The sequence below is a fragment of the Tenrec ecaudatus genome, chromosome 9 (assembly GCF_050624435.1).
Source record: "Tenrec ecaudatus isolate mTenEca1 chromosome 9, mTenEca1.hap1, whole genome shotgun sequence".
Lineage (NCBI taxonomy): Eukaryota > Metazoa > Chordata > Mammalia > Afrosoricida > Tenrecidae > Tenrec > Tenrec ecaudatus.
The window spans coordinates 35,312,141-35,333,765 of NC_134538.1; the positions used below are offsets into that span (position 1 = coordinate 35,312,141).

The window sequence follows — 21,625 nt, forward strand, 5'->3', positions numbered from 1 at the left end:
GGAATTTCATTAATTTCTTCCCATACATTTTCCCATGAACTATTTCTGACATTTTAATTGCAGCAGGTAACACAATATTTTCTTCTATCATATAGGTTTTTTAAAATAGAAATTAAATAAGAAGTTCCATTATGAAAGTAAATAGTTTCCATTAACATTAACAAAATTTTGACACATTATTTTTCTTTAATTTTTAAGGCATTTTAAATATTCCTTTGGTTTATTGTAGTGTGCTGCATAATTGCTATTAAAAGGTAATTTTCATTTTGCTGGTTTCATGCTCTCCACAGCTAAAATTTCACTACAAATTAAACAAAGAGGCTTCTCCACACCATCACTATCATTAGAAGTAAATTCATATTGCAAAAAGGCTGCTACCTGTTTCCTTTCTCTTCTTAATTTGGGTGCACTCGACCCACTAGTGAAGACTTAGCTGCCGTATCATCAGTATTTTTCCATCTTCTGTCTAAATTTAGCCACTTACCCATAATAAAAATATTTTATCTTAAGATATAGCTAAATATTGCTAATGCTTTCTACCAACAGAAATGCACTTGCTTACTCCAAAATGTGCATAGTCCCCTTCCCCTGTCTTGACTTGACTTTCCCCTCAGCATCACTTATCTTTCTGGTAGGAGTGTCTGTTCATTTCGGGTGACCTTAGCATAATTTTGTTTGTCAGCAATTAAAGGTCATCTCCCACTCGCCCAATCTTGCACATCTGACCCCAGCTGAAGTGAGGCCTCCTCTGTCAAAGTGATTTTTGAGAAATGCATACAAAGAGGATGCTGCATTCCAACACGATGCAATCCAGGGATACACTCTACTCATATGATATGTATATGCTGAGGAGTGACAGTAGAAAAATATTAAAAGTCTGTCTGTCTGTTATTAAACTATTATGTCTCTGCAAGAAACCTTGCAATACACAACACAAAACTGTCTCGACTCTGAGTCGAGGTGCCTGTAGCAGCGCTTGGTGGCATTGCCTGGCGCGAGGGCACAACACGTGCAAAGTGAACGTGCTGTGTGCTCAGAACCAGGGCTGCAGTGTAGCCCGCAATACAACATGGATTAGCACTGCCTAAAACAGCTCAGACCCATTACGTGTTTGATTTTGGATTAAGTTTGGGTCATGGTGCATTCAGAAACTTTATATTGTTGCCAAATTTTCGTGACCCACGGGTTGAGATGTTTTCGACTACCTTGGGCCAGCCCCTGTGAAGGCTCAAGCTCATTTCCAACCCGGATCCTGAGAGGGTTCACTGCTCTCTTTATAACAATTGCTTCCCAGGACAGATGATCCCTTCAGGACCGGGGCTGAGAGTGGCGATACTGGGAGGCAGGTGTGGAAAGGGGGAGCCGATAACAAGGATCTACATATAACCTCCTCCCTGGGGGACAGACACCAGAAAAGTGGGTGAAGGGAGACATTGGACAGTGTAAGACATGACAAAATAATAATAATTTATAAATTATCAAGGGTTTATGAGAGAGGGGGGAGCGGTGAGGGAAGGGGGGAAATGAGGAACTGATACCAAGGGTTTAAGTAGAGAGCAAATATTTTGAGAATGATGAGGGCAACAAATGTACAAATGTGCTTGACACAATTGAGGTATGTGTGGACTGTGATAAGAGTTGTATGAGCCCCCAATAAAATGATTTTTAATTGCTTTCAAATTTATTTGACTGTGGCATTTTATATTCAGCCCTACGCAAATCACGCCACTAAAGCCAATGTATAATGAAACAATACTTATCATTATTGTGTGGGGCAAGTGCAAATAGTTTCTGTCCTGTTTTCTTTTTACCATGGCTCAAGACCTTCTAAATCAATTCATGACACCATGGTTTGAAAAAACTGATCTAGAAACCATCTTGATTTCTAGGTAAGCTGACCCCACTCTAAATCAGAGGGTCAAAGAAAAGGTCACAGAACTAAGAATCGAGAGACTGAGACTCCAGCCCCAGCATCCCTGCTTCCTGGCAGCAAGACCTCAATCCAGGGGCTTCTCCTCCCTGAAACCCTGATCACTTCCATCCATGCTGGTACAACCTGGAATCAGACAGGAAGTAGATAAGGTTCTCAAGGAGAATTGAAGGGACATAAGCATTAGTCGCTGGGTCAAACCCACCTGCCACTCCTCAGGAGAAAGTTGAGGTTATCTGTTCCTGTGAGGACCCGATATAAGCCAACATAAGTAAGAACAGATGGTAGGATGGCGGTCAGAGAGTCCAGAGATGAGAAGAGGAAGCATATGCGGGAACCTGGAGGGAGAGCTGTAGGAGGACCCCCCACAGAGCAAAGCCAGTACAGCCAGTACCCTTTAAGATGTATCCATTGCTGGATGGATCAGATATCACATCTGATGAAGCAGAGGCAGTGTTGAGAGGGGGAGACCCCCTGTGAGGGGAATTAGCGAAAGAACTACAGCAATGACCTGGACATGATAACAGACTGAGCAGCATTTCTTTCTTGTACCCAAGGTCACCAGAGCCGGGCAACCTGAAGGCAGCCGACAACAACCCAGTTTCCATGGTGGTTGTCTCTGGGGGTCTTTGAATGGAAGGTACTGCAATAAATAAGGGATGAATTCCATAGCAGGGCTCCATCCATGGGGCGGACCCTCTAGGACTGGACAGAGGCAGTGGCCATCCACTTCTGGCAGTCAGGGGATCTTAGCAGAACCATGAAAGTTCAAGGTCCTGGGCCTGTTTCTATAGAGGAAAGCACTGGGATTTTCCAGAGGAACATAAAGAAAGGGTTGCTAACTTTTGGAATTCAGACTCTTGGAAGGATTTTATTTTAAGCAGGGAAAATGACACAGCAAAAGCTTTCTTTTTTAAAATCCCCCGAAGGGGTGTACCGTTCCTGAAAGTACTGCAATGCCAGGTCGATGCGTGGAGTGGACGGAGCAAGCTCCTATTCCAACTCCCTGCTCCAAAAATCCATTTAATCTATTGTCCTCAGATAGAGGACGTATCAGATATTAAACAGATAAGAACAGATACTACACTTGATCTTAGCCAAAAGGCTGAGAAGCGATTTAAAAAGGCTTTTTTAAAAAGAAAGAATTCCATCTGGCAGCTCTGTGGAGGATAGAAGGGAGAGAGATGCTGGAGTCTGTGAGAAGGGATTAAATTGGAATGCCCTGACCACTTCAGTTCCCTGCTGGACTGTAGGTAGCAGGGCTTGGGGGATAGAGAAGTGTTTTCACCTTCAATTTCTGCAAATTTAACGAGCTCCCTTTCAGCAATAGTGAAAGAATCTAAACATCACCAGTTTCCAGATTGGTTTGTGGGGCTCAGAATGGAACTACGAATCTCCTTGCCCTTGGCCAAAAGCACACAAAGGAAAGTGTTTGAGAACAGATGAGATGGCTGCTTTAAAAAACATCACACACAGGTATCTGCAGAGGAAATTCATCCAATGTTTGTGGATTAAATTCCCCATCAGTCATCGAAGATTTAATTTTAATTAATGGAACAGACTGGTAGAATACCTTTGGTTTCACTAGGGGAAAGTATCTGAGTCTAGATTTGTTCAAGATGTGAGTATTTGCTTGGTGCAAAAGACCTAAGGAAGATGAGAAGCTCAAAGCTAGCTAAGTGTGAGTGTTGACCGACTCCCAGATTGCAATGTTTTATTGAACAATATTTAGTTCATTTGCCATTTGGGTGGAAAGCTTTTCATTCCAGCAGTACTCCCAATCAGCCCTCAGAAGGTACTCTGAACACCTTAATTAGCACCTATGAAAAGTGGCCCAAACTTGAACTACAAAAAGTGAAATAATAATTGGGGGATTTGCCATACTTCAAAGCAAAGCCCTTCCCTATCCCTAGTTGGCAAGGATGTCTGCTGGGTTTCATGAATGCTGCATGCCATGTGTAATTATGTTGAGTAATCACAGCTCTCCCAAGCTCCATGCCTGATGACAAATGGGCTGTGGCAGGCTCTTGTGGCAGGCTCTATTTCTGATCTTCGGGTGCAATTATTCAGTAAGTAGACTTTATGCTGTTTGGGCACATAAACATACATATTTATCACAACCCTTTGCAAATCTGACACCATATACTTGAAGACACTGTCCTATCTGTGGGTAACCAGTACTTCATGAATATTAGATTTCTGTCTTAATTTCACTACCGTGACTTTTTTCTTGGCAGGGAAAAGTCAAGACTCAATCATGTTCATGCCACTAGCAAGCAGCAGAACAAACTCCTGTTCCGGGCAGAAAGATGTTATCATGGAGGAGGTGAATTAGATCTTTCATCTACCTCTTTACCCTGACAGTCTCCTAGGTTCTCAATGAAACTCGCTAACACCTCGCCTCCCAGTCTCATTGTCCAAGACAAAAGCTACCAAGTCAACCTCAAGTCCCGGTGGCTCCATTGTGTGTCGAAGTAGACCTGTGCTCCACAAGGTTTGCTTTGGCAGCTTCTTTTAAAAGTAGATCACCAGCCCTTTCTCCCCAGGAGTCTCTGGATGGACTCAAATCACACTTTCCATTAAGAGCCGAGTGTCATCTGCCAACAACTGTAAGACACACTAACAAACTCATCACCATGGAGTCGATTCTAACTCATAGCGACTCTGTAGGTCCGAGTAGAACTGCCCCTTTGGGATTTCCAAGACTTTACATCTTTCCATGAACAGACAGCCTCATTTTTCTCCCACAGAGCACCTGGTGGGTGCAAATTACTGACCATGTACTGAGCAGGTCAGGGCTCTTTGCCCCACCCAGAGAGCAGTAAGTGATTCTTACTGAATGACACAGCAAAGATGTGCCAATGGCACGATGACTGGAGAATAAAAAACGATAAGGAAGTGGTGCATTGTCCAAAGGGCCCTGCATGGCAGCCCAGCTGCAGTTCCTAAAGACACCAAACCCACTGAGAGATGTCTCTGTTGCCAAGATGGCTCCAAGAATGTTTTCTTACAACTAACAGACACTCAAATCTTCCCCCTAAATCAGGCACCTTCAACAGATAGAAAAGGAGACAGAATTTTTTTTAATTTAACAATTTATTAGGGGCTCATACAATTCTTATCACAGTTCATACATATACATACATCGATTGTATAAAGCACATCTGTACAGTCCCTGCCCTAATCATTTTTTTCTCCTCTTTTCTTTTTGTACATTTTATTAGGGACCCATACAACTCTTATCACCATCCATACATATACATACATCAATTGTATAAAGCACATCCATACATACCCTGCCCCAATCATTCTCAAATCATTTGCTCTCCACTTAAGCCCCTTGCATCAGGTCCTCTTTTTTTTCCCCTCCCTCCCCTTTCCCCACTCCCTCATGTGCCCTTGGTAATTTATACCTCGTTATTTTGTCATATCTTGCCCTATCCGGAGTCTCCCTTCCCCCCTTCTCTGCTGTCCCTCTCCCAGGGAAGAGGTCACATGTGGATCCTTGTAATCAGTTCCCCCCTTCCAACCCACTCACCCTCCACTCTCCCAGCATCGCCCCTCACACCCTTGGTCCTGAAGGTATCATCCACCCTGGATTCCCTGTACCTCCAGCCCTCATATGGACCAGTGTACAGCCTCTGCCCTATCCAGTCCTGCAAGGTAGAATTCGGATCATGGTAGTTGGGGGGAGGAAGCATCCAGGATCTGGGGGAAAGCTGTGTTCTTCATCGGTACTACCTCGCACCCTAATTAACCCATCTCCTCTCCTAAACCCCTCTATGAGGGGATCTCCATTGGCCGACACTTGGGCCTTGGGCCTCCACTCTGCACTTCCCCCTTCATTTAATATGGTGTATATATATACATATACATATACACATATATACACACACTTATATCGTTGTTGGTTTTTTTTTGCATGATGCCTTATACCTGGTCCCTTGGCACCTTGTGATAGCACTGGCCGGTGTGCTTCTTCCATGTGGGCTTTTTTGCTTCTGAGCTAGATGGCCGCTTGTTCACCTTCAAGCCTTTAAGACCCCAGACACTATCTCTTTTGATAGCCGGGCACCATCAGCTTTCTTCACCACATTTGCTTATGCACCCATTTGTCTTCAGCGATCCTATCATGGAGGTGTGCAGTCAATGATATGATTTTTTGTTCTTTGATGCCTGGTAACTGATCCCTTTGGGACCACTCGATCACACAGGCTGGTGTGTTCTTCCATGTGGACTTTGTTGCTTCTGAGCTAGATGGCCGCTTGTTTATCTTCAAGCCTTTAAGACCCCAGTCACTATCTCTTTTGATAGCCGGGCACCATCAGCTTTCTTCACCACATTTACTTGTTCACACACTTTGGCTCCAGCCGTTGTGTCGGGAGAGTGAGCATCATAGAATTCCAATTTAATAAAAGAAGGTATTCATGCATTGAGGGAGTGTTTGAGTAGAGGCCCAAGGTCCTTCCGCCACCTTAATACTTGACCTATAAATATAGACACATAGATCTATTTCCCCATCTTCCTATATATATTTGCATGTACATGTCTTTGTCTAGACCTCCATGAATGCCCTTTGACTCCTAGCTCTTTCCTCCATCTCCCTTGACTTTCCTCCTGCCCTACTACCATGCTTCATTGCCACCTGGGCTAGAGTATACCTCTTCTCTAAGCAACCTTACCCTTGATCATTTCCCACCATGCCTGCCACTCCCCCTTCTCTACCATTTGGGGTCCCATGTTTTTCCCTTGTCCCTGGGTTTGTTAACACCACTTCCTTACCCCCCTACCCCCCCACCCCAAGTCCCCCCGGACAGAATTTTTTAAAGAAAAAGAAACATTGAGGGAATTAAGCAGTTGAACTCTGGGAGATGGTCCAGGGCTAGGCTAGGCCCTGATAGCTCCATCACTGTCTTCTGAAAAACTTCTACCCCATCAGGTAGCCTTGAATTCATTCGGTTCCCATTAGATGAGCACTGCCTATCTACCAAGCATGGCGTTAAACACTGACAAACAAAGATGAATTAGACGATCTGTCAGCCTGTGAGTCATTCATTTTATAATCATTAATTTACTGGTCTTCTCCTGGGTGACAAACACGGCCATGTTCTGGGTTTACAGTGAAGAACAAACCAGATGCGGACCTATACCCATGATGCTGAAAGTTTGTGTGGGTAGATGTGTGATTGTGTTTTTATTTGTTTGGTGACTAATTAAAAATTTTGCTAAGTATTATCAAATCAAGGAACTATATTTCACAGCAAGAATAACAGGAAAGATCTGATCTAGCCTGAAACATCAGAAAAGGTCATTGTGAAGAAGTGGCACTTGAACTGAGATGTAAAGAGTGGGATGAACATTCTACGCACTAGGGAAAGAGGTATAAAGACTTTGACATAGCAAGAGTTTGACATGTCCAAGGAGGCACTGCCAGAAGGACTCTGCTGGGGCAGAGGCCATGAGGAAGGGTGGCAAGAGATGGAATGGGAAGGTGGTAGAGCCTGACTAAGGAGGGTAAGCTGGAATTCAAAGACCCCACCGAGAATGGCTTTCATGGAAAGAAGCCATTGAGTCTGTAACCTTCCATGGGAATTTTTAAGAAGTGATGTGTCAGTTCTCTGACTTCACAACTCAAGTCTGAACTCATTGCCATCAAGTTGATCCCAACCATAGCAACCCTGTAGAACGTCTCCCTATTTCTGAGGCTGTAAATCTTTTATTTTTATTATTTTCTTAAATTTTAATAAATCATTTTATTGAGGGCTCTTACAGCTCTTATAACATTCCATGCATCAATTGTGTCAAGCACATTTGTACATAGGTTCCCATCATCATTTCCAAACATTTTCTTTCTACTTGAGCCCTTGGTATCAACTCCTTTTTTGACTGCTTCCTCCCCCGATCCCTCCCACCCTCTTGAATCCTTGATAACTTACAAATTATTTTCATGTTCATATTTTATACCATCCACTGTCTCCCTTCACCCATGTTTCTGTTGTTCATCCTGCTGGGCGGGGCAGGGGGCAGTTGTTGTATGTCCATCATTGTGATCAATTCCTCCTTTCTCCCCTTCTCTCCCAGCTTCCCCCTGCCCTCATTGTATCGCTACTTTTATTTTTTGACCTGAGCGATTTATCTGTCCTGGATTCTATGTATTCGGAGCTCTTATCTGTACCGGTGTACATTCTCTGGTCTAGCCAGATTTGTAAGGTAGATCTGGGGTCATGATAGTGGGGGGAGGAAGCATTAAAGAATTAGAGGCATGTTGTATATTTTGCTGGTGCTGTACTGCATCCTGGCTGGCTCATCCCTTCCATGTGACCCTTCTGTGAGGGGATGTCCAATTGTCTACAGATGGGCTTTGAATCTCCAGTCCAACTCCCCTCATTCACATAGAAATGGTTGTTTATTTGGGGTCTTCTGATGCCTGATACCTAATCCCATCAATACCTTGTGATCAAACAGGCTGATGTGTTTCTTCCATGTGGCTTTGTTGATTCCCTGATAGATGGCCGCTTGTTTAAGTTCAAGTCTCTACGACCCCAATGCTATATCTTGTAATAGCCAGGCACCATAACTTTCTTCACCACATTAGCTCATACCCCCATTTTGTCTTCATCAATCATGTTGGAAAGGTGAGCATCACAGAATGCCAGGTGATTAGGACAAAGTGTTCTTGCATTGAAGGACAACTAATACCTAACCTATAAATATATGTACATAGACCTATACCCCTGTCGTTATATATTAATAAATTTATACATGTACATGCCTATGTTTATACCTCTATAAATATCTTTTGCCTGCTAGTTCTTTCCTCTATTTCCTTTTACTTTCCTCCTGTCTCACTATCATGTTCGACCTTCATTCAGCTCTCTGTACTTCAAGGCTATAAATCTTCATAGGAGTAAAAAGCCTCATGATTTTCCCTTGGACTAACTGGTGGGTTTGAACTGCTGATCTTGTGCTTAGCAGCCCAAAATATAACCCACTACACCACCAAGACCCCTCTGGCTTCACAACTCACTGCCATCCTGTCAATTCCGACTGAAGGCAATGCTGTGGGACAAAGTAGAACTGGCCCTGTTCATTTCTGAGACTGTACATCTTTATGGAAGTAGAACGTTTCATCCCTCTCTGGTGGCTTCACAGAGGGGATGGAGAATCACCGCCATCCGCATCACCTGCTATAAGCCGGCTTCTAGGAGGCCGGGGTCTGACATGCCTCCGCCCTCCAACTGTCCTTGTCATTTCGAATACCAGCCATCCCTCCCACAGCACTCTCTAGCCTCTGTGCTGGTCATTCCCTGTCATGGCCACACAGAGCTCACAGACAACATTCAAGATTATGGGAGTTGTTAATAGGCTACAAATGCTCAGGATACAATTATTTAGCAGGGACTGCCTGCAGGCAGGCCTCTCTCTGGTCTTTGGTCTCTCAGCTACAGGGTCCCTTAGCCTCTACCCTGCTCATGCAATGTGACAAAGTTCTTCAGGGATGACAATAAATGCAAAAGGGCATGCCACTCCACTGCAAGCCTCAGTTCAAAGCCACTCAGCTCTAGCTCTGAGAATCAGCAAACCTAGCTCCTCTAATTATATGCTTGGCGAAATCTCATTCCACTAGGCAACCAATGGCACTCAGCTTGATTTCCTCCATGGGCTGGGAAGTCCACTGCCATGTCTCATTCTTTGACTCTTGATTCTGCTGCATCATTCCTCTGTCACTCATTGACTGCCCCTCCTGGATCAAGGAGTTTCAATACACAGGGATCTCAAGGTCCAAAGGACTCGTTTCTGGCTCTTTTCAATGGACAGAGGTTAATAAGATCCTCCCCCAACACCTTCTTATTCTGAGATGGTTCATTTTATACCCAACAAGATGGCAGTCACAATCAGCAGTCACTCATAACTGAATCCTATCAGCATCTCCCCACACATGGTCCCTTGGTCTCTACCCTGACTGAGACCCATCAGGAAGAGGTTTGGTGGGAATAACAAAGACCATGGCTAGAAATGCCGTGTTAAATAATTCACTGTGCTGAAGAAAATGGTCATGATGTTCTCTAACGTCTAACTGAAATGAAGTTGTCTCTGTGACTTTGCCATCAATAGAAACCACAGGTGTTTTCGAGTCACATTACAGTTGCTGCAAATTTAGTGCGATATCATTTATACCCACTACTACATTGAAATTAGCACAATGACCATAACCGCACCCATATCCTTTCTGTAGTGTGGTGCCAAAGAAAGACAGGAAGACATTGAATTGGCTCCCAGATCTTGGACACCAAAAGTGAAAGCATGACTGCGGACCCCTGTCAAATACGATTCATGACCAGACAAAGGAGGCGAGGCAATGTGCTCTGCTAAAGGAAATGAGGTTTGGAAGGGAGCCAAACCAAATGAGTCTGAATGAGAATCCTGGATTGGTGGAGGAAGAAGGGGCAATTGAGCAGGGTCACCAGGGCACCGCAGAGCCTTACAAGCCCCAGACAATGTCACCACCCCCTGTGTCTCTCGTAAGCCTTCATTGAAGAGGAGTTTTTCCAAAAAAGGTATTATCATGTGACACAGGTCAAAGCCTCTAGAAAGGTTTGTGGGAGTGATGCTTGGATCCAAAGGGGAGCCAGAGGTATCCAACACAGCAGATGCATCAACTGTAAGCCTACACAGCAGGTGCTTTCTCGGTACCACCTCTTACTACTGCTCCTGGACTGAGTGCAGTAAAGTTTCCCCAATGTCACTGAAGGAAATGGGTACACAGGTTGCTACTTGGAACAGTTTTGCATCTAGGCCTATGGTCCTTCTTGAACCCTCAAGCCATATGAAGATTCCTCGAACGGGACTCCAGGCTACTCCTTTCCACTAGACAGTGCAGAGAAAGTTGGAACAGAGAACTAGAGAGTGATCCAGTTGCTTGTTCATATGGTGGAAGTATTAGACACCTTGGTCTCTACCACACATTCTTTCGGCCTTCCTGAAAGCTTTACCCACCCAAACAGATCAGGAAACAGAGTCTTAAGAAGGTAAATACCATGTCTATAAACTTAGACAATGCATCGTCTCATGTGCAGCAGGCCTCATGACCCTCCAGAGGGCTGCGTTTGATCTCTTGGGAGGGTTGAGTCAGAGGACTAGAGTCCCTGTGAATGTTCCTGCTTTTAGTAACTGCACACTACCTACCCGCATCTTATTCTAGCCTTTCTTCTCAGCCAGAGGGACACAAAAGAAGAGGCAGTGCTTCAGAAAGCAGACATCCTAACCCAAGCCCTCCAAGTTCTCTACCTGTTGAACAGAGCTGATGAAGATACGAAGTTGTTCAGTAGATGGTCTGTCAAAAAGCACATCAGCGAATTTAGGAAGGGCCGCAGGTTGGGAGACAAGGCTAGATGAGGATGAGGTTTCTGATGACAGTGATGAAGTTTGTGACAACCTCGCCCTTTCTCAGATGACTGGATCATGAAGAGAAGCCTTCATTTTTTCTGAGCATAGTGACAGATGGAAGTGCAAGGAACTAAAATGATGGAGGATAGAGTAAAGGTCCTAAGTTGAAATGCTACGTGTCCTGGAAGATAGAAGAGATGAGACAGAAGGGAGGGGACCAATATGCCTGTGGAGCCCACCCCATTTAGGAGAGAGGGTCATGGTGTAGGTTTCTCAGAGGGGTTCCCCCTGTTCCTGCTTCTCAATGCTGAAAGAATTCACGGGGCAGAAGCATTTTTGTAAATCTAAGTAACTTTTAGGAGGGAAAGGGAAGTTTCAGGTAATACACTACAATCTGAATGTGCTACATGCAGATACACATGCTATCTCTAGAAAGTATGGAAGGCCTCATGGTGTGCGGGGAGAGTTCACAACTGAAAATGGCCGCTTTGGAGGAGTTTGAAAAACCACGTGGGAAAATGGCTGGTTAAGAGGAGGCCCAGAACCCCAGCGAGAAGTGCTGGGACCCAAGGAGAGCGCCTGCCGAAAGAGAGCAAGCTGTGGAACTGGACAGGGGGCGAGGACGTGTGCATGCGTGCTTCACCTAAGGGAGAGACCCGGCCCTCCAAACTGAAAGAGAGGGCACCTGTCCTCCATTTCTGCTTCTTATCCCCTCCTACCTATACATGGCAGTGAAGACCCAATGTGACCAGCTTTCTGATTTTTAAAAAAGACCTGAGAGATCTGTTCATTCATGTGATAGCTCCTGGTTTTTGAATGCTGGCAATGAATTCCAATTATAAAACAAACAAACCCTATGCAAGGTGTGTGTGTTTGCACCTGAGAGCTGGATGTAGAGGCCACCATGGGGTCACCTGTGAGACTGGACTCATTCCCAAAGGGATTCCTGGTACGTTGGGCCCAGTGTCAGGATCCAGAGCCTCTTTTTGGGGAAAAGGCGCCCAGGTTCAGACTTGTTTTTAAAAGCTGATTGTAAATGAGCTGGAAAAGAGAGGAATAAAAACAATTACGGTCACTCTAAGAAAGCATTTCTAGTCCATGGATCATTTACTATTGATCATCGAAACACATGCAAGTGTGCATGCCCTATGGCTGACTTTCAAACCTCTGTATCTTTGGAGTTTTTGATTTACTTAGAAGCACTATAATAAGCAGCACATGACAATTACTCCCTTCAGTACTCCCTGTAATCAAGATAAATTATCTTGCTATTGATGCAAATGGGATAGGAAAACCTAGAGTTCTCTAGAGGAGGATAAACTCCACATTATGCTCACCACATTTTAATTTTGCAGCAAAATCATTTTGGGGTCAATCAAAAACTTATTCTCCCAAACTTTTTTTGTCATTCATCCTAAGTCACCTCCAGAAATAATTAACAAACCATACCAACAAGTTAGTGTTTAGCCTAGCAGTGAATTGTTTTGCTTTTATCACTTACCCCTTATAGAGCACTATGCCCTCAGACCAGGGGCATCATTTGACACTCACAGGTGTATTATTACAAACACATTTACATATTGTTCATATTGATTTACAATTCCTTTCCTTCCACTGCCAAACCAAAATGGAAAGTACAATTAACCATATAGGAGTTTTTGTAAACCCAGTCAATTCAATTTGCATTCTCTCCCCTTTTATTTCTCCCTCTTCTTTTTTTTAAATACTTTTATAGGGGGCTCTTAGATCTCTTATCACAATCCATACATTCATCCAGCGTGTCAAACACATTTGCATATATGCCACCATCATCATTTTCAAAGCATTCTCTTCCCACTTGAGCCCCTGATATCAATCCCCCCCATTTATTCCCTCTCCCTACCCGACCCACACTCCCTCACGAACCCTTGATAAGTTACGGATTATTATTTTCATATCTTACATTGTCCTCCATAGCCCCTCATCTACTTTTCTGTTATTCATCCCCCTGGGAGGGGGTTCTAGATTGATCCTTGTGATCAATTCCCCCTTTCTCCCCCCACCCTCCCCTAATCCTCTTGGTATCTCTGCTCTCCTTGTTTGTCCTGAGGGGTTTATCTGTCCTGGATTCCCTGTGTTTCAGGCTCGTATCTGTAGCAGTGTGCATTCTCTGGTCTAATCTGATTTGTAAAGTAGAATTGAGGTCATGATAGTGGGAGGAAGGAAGCATTAAAGAGACAGAGGAAAGTTTGTATTTCATCCGTGCTGTACTGGCTCATGTCTTCCCTGGGACCTCTCTGTGAGGGGATGGCCAGGTGCTTTGCATTTCCTAGCTAATGTCTCTTTCCCCAGAAAGGGGCCTTCCACGGTGGTCCTTGTTCTTCCTGCCCTCCGCCCAAGCTTTCTGCAGGCCAGTGGGGCGCCCCCAGGGCAGACCCCTCCAGGCAACCTTGAAGCTTTTCGTGTACCTAACTTCTCCTGTGCTGCTGCGGTTTAATTTGTTTTCTTCTTACTCCACATCTTCATTACAAAAGCTCCTTCTTTTCAGCCATCTTTCAGTCATATCTTCCCAAGTGACTTCTCAGTTTCAGTTCACCCAATCCTCCCCCTGCCAAGAAGAAAGGCTGCGGGGAGGAAGGAGGAGAGGAGACAGGAGAGCGAGGGAGCAGCTTCATCAGCTAACACTCCCTTGAAATCACAGTGGTGAGCCCTGTGCGGTAGGAGTGTGAGTGATCTTATTTTATTGTGTTCTCTGTTTTTGGGGATTTTACCACTTGTTGTCAGTGAAGATATGCGCTTGGTCAGTGTCCCTAGAAAAAAAGAGTGCAGCAAAAGTTTGTTTCTTCGCACTTGACTGGAGGAGCATTCCCGGGAAAGCGAAAGTGCGTGTAGAAATCCAGACCCATTGCCATCAGTTGGAGGCTGTGGCAGGGAAGGTTGGGTGGAAATGGAAAGCTAATAACGGTGAGTGCCAGAATGAAGACAATGCACCTCCCCCCAAACTATCATGATCCCAGTTCTACCTTACAAATCCGGCCAGACCAGAGCATGTACACTGGTACAGATAGCAACTGAAAACACAGGGAATCCAGGGCACTCTGGACCCCTCAGGATCAGTGGTGAGAGTGGCGATACCAGGAGGGTGGAGCGAAGGTGGGATAGAAAGGGGGAACTGATTACAAGGATCTACATATAACCTCCTCCCTGGGGGATAGAAAACAGAAAAATGGGTGAAGGGCGATGTTGGACAATGTAAGATATGACAAAATAATAAATTATCAAGGGTTCATGAGGGAGTGGGGAGCTGGGAGGGAGGAGGAAAATTAGGAGCTGATGCCAGGGGCTTAAGTGGAGAGCAAATATTTTGAGAATGATGAGGTCACCGAATGTACAAATGTGCTTTAAACAATGGATGTATGGATTATGATGAGCTGTATGGGCCCCAAATAAAATGATTTTTAAATGAAGAAAATGTTCTAGAACTGACTGTAGTGATGATTGTACAACTCTTCTTGATATGAGTAAATTATTGAATTGTGTGATTTTTTAATTATTTGCCAATAAAACTGTTTAAAAAATTGATCGGCTCATAGAGACCCCAGAGAATAGCCTAGCACTTCCCCACAGGGCTTTCCAGACAACCATATTTACAAAAGCAAACAGCACATCATTCTCCTACAGCGTAGCTGCACCGCCAGGGCCCCATAAACATATCCCAAATGGTGCGAGCTGTTCCCAGCTTCACCAGAAAACGTGCCTGATTACTCGCACACTTTCCTCACTCTTAACTGCTTCTCACCCGAGAAATTTGCAACGCTGGCTGCCACGCACTGCCAGAAACCCCTCACCTTCATTACAAGTTTGATTTTGAATTAATTTTTGGTCGTGGCATATTCAGAAGCCTTTTACTCTCGCCAAATTGTTCACAACCCCGCATCCAGTTAGGGGATCCCCAGATGGGGTTGCAGCCCACAGCTTAAGAAGCTTTGACTTGGAACATATCCAGAATGGCCACCGGGAACGATGTCACTTGCTGGTGCCTTTGTCTCTCCTGTTGGCTTGCTAACTGCCCCACAGGTGCAGCTCATGCTACCCAGCTCCTTGGGCAGCCCCTGGAGAAGCCCGGGCGTCTTCCATGCGCGGGCCCATGTGGTGCCCAAGGGAAGCCAGCCCTCCTTCTCTCCCTGCCATGCACAGGGACCCTCGGCCTGCAGAGCTGACAGTGGGAGCAGAAGCAGGAGCCAGGGCTTTGTGAGCACACTCGTAGCCTGAGCTATTTCCAGGGTTGCTCCAGCCAGGAAACAAGGCACACAGCCAAAGCCCACTGATCACATTTACTTCTATCTAAAACAGGTCATTACACTGGAGATCCCCTCATAGAGGAGTTTAGGAGAGGAGATGGGTCCGTCAGGCTGCGATGTAGTCTGATGAAGAACACAGCTTTCCCCTAGATCCTGGATGCTTCCTTCCCCCAACTACCATGATCCGAATGCTACCTTGCAGGACTGGATAGGGCAGAGGTTGTACACTGGTGCATATGGGAGCTGGAGGCAGAGGGACTCCAGGGTGGACGATACCTTCAGGACCAGGGGTGTGAGGGGCGAGGCTGGGAGAGTGGAGGGTGAGTGGGTTGGAAAGGGGGAACTGATTACAAGGATCCACATGTGACCTCTTCCCTAGGAGATGGACGGCAGAGAAGGGGGGAAGGGAGACTCCATATAGGGCAAGATATGACAAAATAACAATCTATAAATTATCAAGGGCTCATGAGGGAGGGGGGAGCAGGAGGGAGGGGAAAAAAGAGAGGACCTGATGCAAAGGGCTTAAGTGGAGAGCAAATGCTTTGAGAATGATTGGGGCAGGGAATGTACGGATGTGCTTTATACAATTGATGTATGTATATGTATGGATTGTGATGAGAGTTGTATGAGTCCCTAATAAAATGTAAAAAAAAAAAAAAAGAAAATGATTAGGGCAAAGAATGTACAGATGTGCTTTATACAACTGATATATGTATAGGTATGGATTGTGATAAGAGTTGTATGAGCCCCTAATAAAATGATTTTTAAAAAACAGGCCATTAAATTTAAATGTATCGATCCCTTTAGTCTTTTCTTATTGTTGGTCTGTTCCAACTCCTTTACATCCCAGGTCCAAACTAGACACAGTGCTTTGAGACAGAGGTTGTAAACCGCAAAGCCCACAGGGGCCAGACCAGTAGCATCAATAGCGACACGCGCTCAGAGGCAGCCATGCCAAGTGCAAGGGCTGTGGCATGTGGATTCGTTCATAGCTGCTCGGCTCCAGCCTAGCACTGTCACAGCTCATGTCTACTCTCCAAAGATTTTAAATTGAAAATCAAGACTGGTCTAGATTATCTTTTATTTTATGGTTGAGATCAAATAAAAGTGCCTGGTTCAAATATTTTGGATCAAATAAAGCACGTCAGTTGACACTAGATTTTTATCTAGCTGACCATCAACCTGTGACATTTGTTTTTAAAAGGACACTGTCAAACGTAGAATAACTTCACTTGTCCAGGCTTTGCATTGCCCCTAAATACTATTTCATACTTACTAAGCATGTTGCATGTACATAACATTATTCAATGTAATGCATGGATATCCTTCTTAATTTTCAGTACACTATTATTCTATATTGATCACATTGCTCATGTCAGGTCATCTTGGCTCAAAGCAGAGAATACCAGAAAGATGCTTACTTGCATTCCATTGACTATGAAAAGGCATTTGACTTCATGGATCATAATAAGCTGCGGAAAACCTTGAAAACAATGGGAATTCTAAAACACTTCATTGGGCTCATGTGGAACTTGTACGTGGATCAAGAGGCAGTGTGAAAACAGGTCAAGGGGATATTGCATGGTTTAAAATCAGGACAGTTGTGCAGCGGGGTTGCCTCTTCTCACCGTACTTGTTCAATCTACATGCTGAGCAAATATCCGGAGAGCTGAGCTTTATGAAGAAGAGTGCAGCATCACAATTGGGGGAAGGCTTACTAAGAACCTGGATAAGCAGATGACACACGTTTACTTGCTGAAAGTGAGGAGGAACTGAAGCACTTGCTGATGAAGATCAAGGATTGCAGCCTTCAGTATGGATTGCAACTCAGTGTAAAGAAGGCCAAAATCCTCACAACTGTACCAGGAGGTGACATCTTGATAAATGGAGTAAAGGTTGAAATTGTCAAGGATTTTGTCTTACTTGGAACAACAATAAATGCTCGTGGAAGCAGCAGCAAGAGATAAATGCGATGTATTACAGTAGTTAAATCAGCTGCACAAAACCTTGCTACAGTACTGAAGAGCAAGGATGTTTCTTTAAGGACTAAGGTGCCTGACCCAAGCCATGGTACCCTCCACTGCATCATATGCATGTGGAAGTTGGACACTGAATAAGGAAGGACTAAGAAGAATAGATGAACTTGAATTGTGGTGCTAGAAACTAATATTGAAAGCACTATGGCCAAAAAAAGGTAAAACGGGCCTGTCTTAGAAATAAGGCCAGAGTGCTCATTAGAAGCAAGGATAGCAGGACTTCATCTTACATATTTTGGACATATTATCAGGAGAGACCAGGCTCTAGAGAAGGACATCATGTTGAGTGACGTGGAGGGATGGCAAAAAAGAGCAAGGTCCTCAAGGAAAGGTATTGTCACAGTAGTTGTCTCAATGCGCTCAGGCGTAGGATCAATTGTGAGGACAGTACAGGGCCATGCAGCATTTAATTCTGTTTTGAATAGGGTCACTATGGGTAGGAGCCAATTCAATGGCACCTCCCAACAATAACAACACTATCACCCTCACTAGACTACTTGTCTGTCAGTTGGTTTTACTGAGCTGTAAATTAACCAAAAAGTGTCCCTACCCATAATGTGCACAGAAATCCAATCTCTAGATATACTATCTTTTTTAAGAAAGAAAGAAAATAACTTTGTTGAGAAGCCCTGAGCAAGGATCCAAGAAGATTCCTAGGCTCTTTAAATACCTAGATATTTTCAGAATTACAGGGAAACAGAGAGGTAATTTATACATATTCACAAAAAATGGTGAGGTAAGACAAGGGATTGGGTGAATTTATGTGCGCTTCCATTTGTTAAAGAGCTATGTAATTTTTAACTTACTGTGCAGGTATTCAGAAAGCACTGGGGTTTGGGCTCCAGGAAACCAGGAAGTATGCCTGAAGGGTTTAATAAATCTGACATTAATCCAAGTTGCAATCAAGATATGTTGGTAATTATTGATTATTGGAATGTAAATGTGGCAAGCAAAGATGAAGGATAACTCAAAACTCACTTCTATCTAGTCAATGCCAACTCATAGTAACCCTTAGGATAGGGTAGAGTTCTCCTTGTGGGTTTCTGAAATTATAACTCTTTCTACAAGAAGAGAAAGGCCTAAAGCTGCTGTTTGGGACAGCTAGTGGTTTTGAACTGCTAACCTTGTGGACTGCACCCCAACACATAACCACTACACCACCAAGTCTGGTTTAAAAATAAGGCCTTGATGATAGAAATTATGCCAGAGAGCACATGATAAAACTTTATAAGATCAATCACTTATTCACTGCGATTACTTTTGTTCAACAACATAAATGACAGCTATGCATGCGGGTTCTTCCAGATGGAATAAACAAGAATCAAGTAGACTACATCTGTGGAAAGAGACAATGGAAGGGCTCAATATCATCTGTCTGAATAAAATCAGGGGCCAACTACATCAAACTTATTCCTGAAACAGTCTCTAAATTTAGGTTGGAACTTCCATATGGACAATTCATGGAAGTTTACACTGAACTTAAACAAAATCAAAACAAGTCAGGAAAGCCAAATTATAGTATTGAATCCATTCTATTTAAATCAAAGACTATTTCAAGAATGGATTCAACACATTGGATACTAATGACAGAAGACCACACAACTTGTGAGATGGCATCAAGGCCATCACACATACAGAACTGGAAAAGTCATTAAAAAGAAAGAAAAGATCAAAGCAGATGTCAGAAGAATCTCTGAAACTTGCTTTAGAACAAAAGAAGCAAAAGCGGTAGGAGAAATGATGAAGCAAAAGAACTGAACAACCACATGGCCAGCCCCACTATGAGATATGATGTCCCTCACTGACCCATGGCCCTGCAGGGGATAGCATTGGAGACACAGTGTGGGAATTGTGCCAAAACTGATCCCACCACACCGAGACAAAGCACTGGGGGAGTGCAGCAGAACAACAAGGGAATGGAGCGACAAGGTCCCCAGGGAATGCTGAAAATGGACTTTGGGGCCAGGGCATGGTGCCCCAACAGACTGGACTGGAGAACACTCCTAAAGGCCAACAAGCAATCCTTGAACTAACTACAAGCTTTTCTTTCTTGATGTCTTTTGTTTTGTTCTTTGTCAGTGGTTTGTTGTTGTTGTTTTGTTGTATACTGTTGCTTGGCTTTCCTCTGTCTTTCCTCTGTTTCTGTGCATGTTATTATCTCCACAGGTCTGTCTAAATAAGATAGGCAGGATGAAGTATCAGGAGGAAAAACAACAGGACCGACAGTTCCGGGGGGACTTGGGATAGGGGGACGTGGGAGTAAGGAAGTGGGGTTAACAAACCCAGGGACAAGGGAACAACAAAGGGTCCAAATTGGTGGTGAGGTGGGAGGGGGAGGCCTGGTAAGGAATGATCAAGGGTAAGGCAACGAAGAGATATAGCTATAACCCAGGTGGAGATGGAGCATGATAGTGGGGCAGGAGGAAAGTCAAGGGAAGTAGAGGAAAGAGCTTGGAGGCAAAGGGCATTTATAGAGGTCTAGACAAAGATATGTACATATGCAAATATATATATGAGGGTGGGGAAATAGATCTATGTGCCTATATTTATAGGTTTAGTATTAAAGTGGTGGAAGGACCTTGGGCCTCTACTCAAGCATCCCTCAATGCATGAATACTTTCTTCTATTAAATTGGCATTCTATGATGCTCACCCTCCCGACACAACCACTGAAGCCAAAGCAAGTGAACAAGCAAATGTGGTGAAGAAAGCTGATGGTGCCTGGCTATCAAAAGAGATAGCGTCTGGGGTCTTAAAGGCTTGAAGGTAAACAAGCGGCCATCTAGCTCAGAAGCAACAAAGCCCACATGGAAGAAGCACACCAGCCTGTGCAATCACGAGGTGTGGAAGGGATCAGGTATAAGGCATCATCAGAAAAAAAAAATCTTACCACAGTGAATGAAGGAGGAAGCGCAGAGTGGAGGCCCAAAGCCCATTTGTCAGTCACTGGATATCACCTCACAGAAGGGTCTAGGGGAGGAGATGAGGCAGTCAGGGTGCGATGTAGCACTGATGAAGAATACAGCTTTCCTCCAGTTCCTAAATGCTTCCTCACCCCCAACTACCATGATCCGAATTCTACCTTGCAAGTCTGGATAGAGCAGAGGTTGTACACTGGTGCAGATAGGAGCTGGAGGCACAGGGAATCCAGAGCGGATGATCCCTTCAAGACCAGGGGTGTGAGTGGCAATACGGGGAGGGTAGAGGGTGAGTGGGTTGGAAAGAGGGAACCGATTACAAGGATCTACATGTGACCTCCTCCCTGGGGGACGGACAACAGAAAAGGGGGTGAAGGGAGACGTCGAACAGGGCAAGATATGACAAAATAATAATTTATAAATTATCAAGGGCTCATGAGGGAGGGGGGAGCAGGGAAGGAGGGTCAAAAAGAGGACTTGATGCAAAGGGCTTAAGTGGAGAGCAAATGGTTTGAAAATGATTAGGGCAAAGAATGTACAGATGTGCTTTATACAATTGATGTATGTGTGGATTGTGATAAGAGCCTTATGAGCCCCAATAAAAAGATTTTTTTAAAAAAGATTAGACCTTTGCTTGAGTTTAGGGTTAGGGTTACTGGTAGCTTTAGGTTTAAGGGTAATGGTAGGGCTCGGTTTAGACCTAGGGTTATGATGAGTGTTAGGGACATTTAAGTTTTGAATCCACACAGGTGAACTTGTGTGGGAAACAGAACCTGGGAAAGAGTGCATGCGGACAAATTCTCAACATTCATATGTTAAGGGGTCTTCGAGGCCAGGGCTTCTGAGAAGGGAACCTTCACAATCGTAAACTGGAGATATGTTCCAATAACATTCTCCTAAAAAGTAAGTCATTCCCCTCAATGTCCTCCCATAATAATGCCAAATTTAAGGAGATGTTTGCAAACACATGGTCACTTACTAGGTGCTTGCAGGTCAACTGCTTGAAGGCTATCTGCCTGAAGGGTGTCTGTCATCAAGAGCAATCAGACCCTATTGTCTGCCCCACCCTAAGTAC

At 44.3% G+C, this 21,625-nt stretch overlaps 1 non-coding gene across 1 annotated transcript; it reads right to left on the minus strand.

Moving 5' to 3' along the window:
• Window positions 1-2,856: 2,856 nt before the first annotated feature.
• LOC142457412 (U2 spliceosomal RNA) lies at window positions 2,857-3,047 on the minus strand. Its single transcript, XR_012786159.1, has one exon. It is a non-coding gene; the product is annotated as a U2 spliceosomal RNA (small nuclear RNA).
• Between the last annotated feature and the right edge of the window lie 18,578 nt (window positions 3,048-21,625).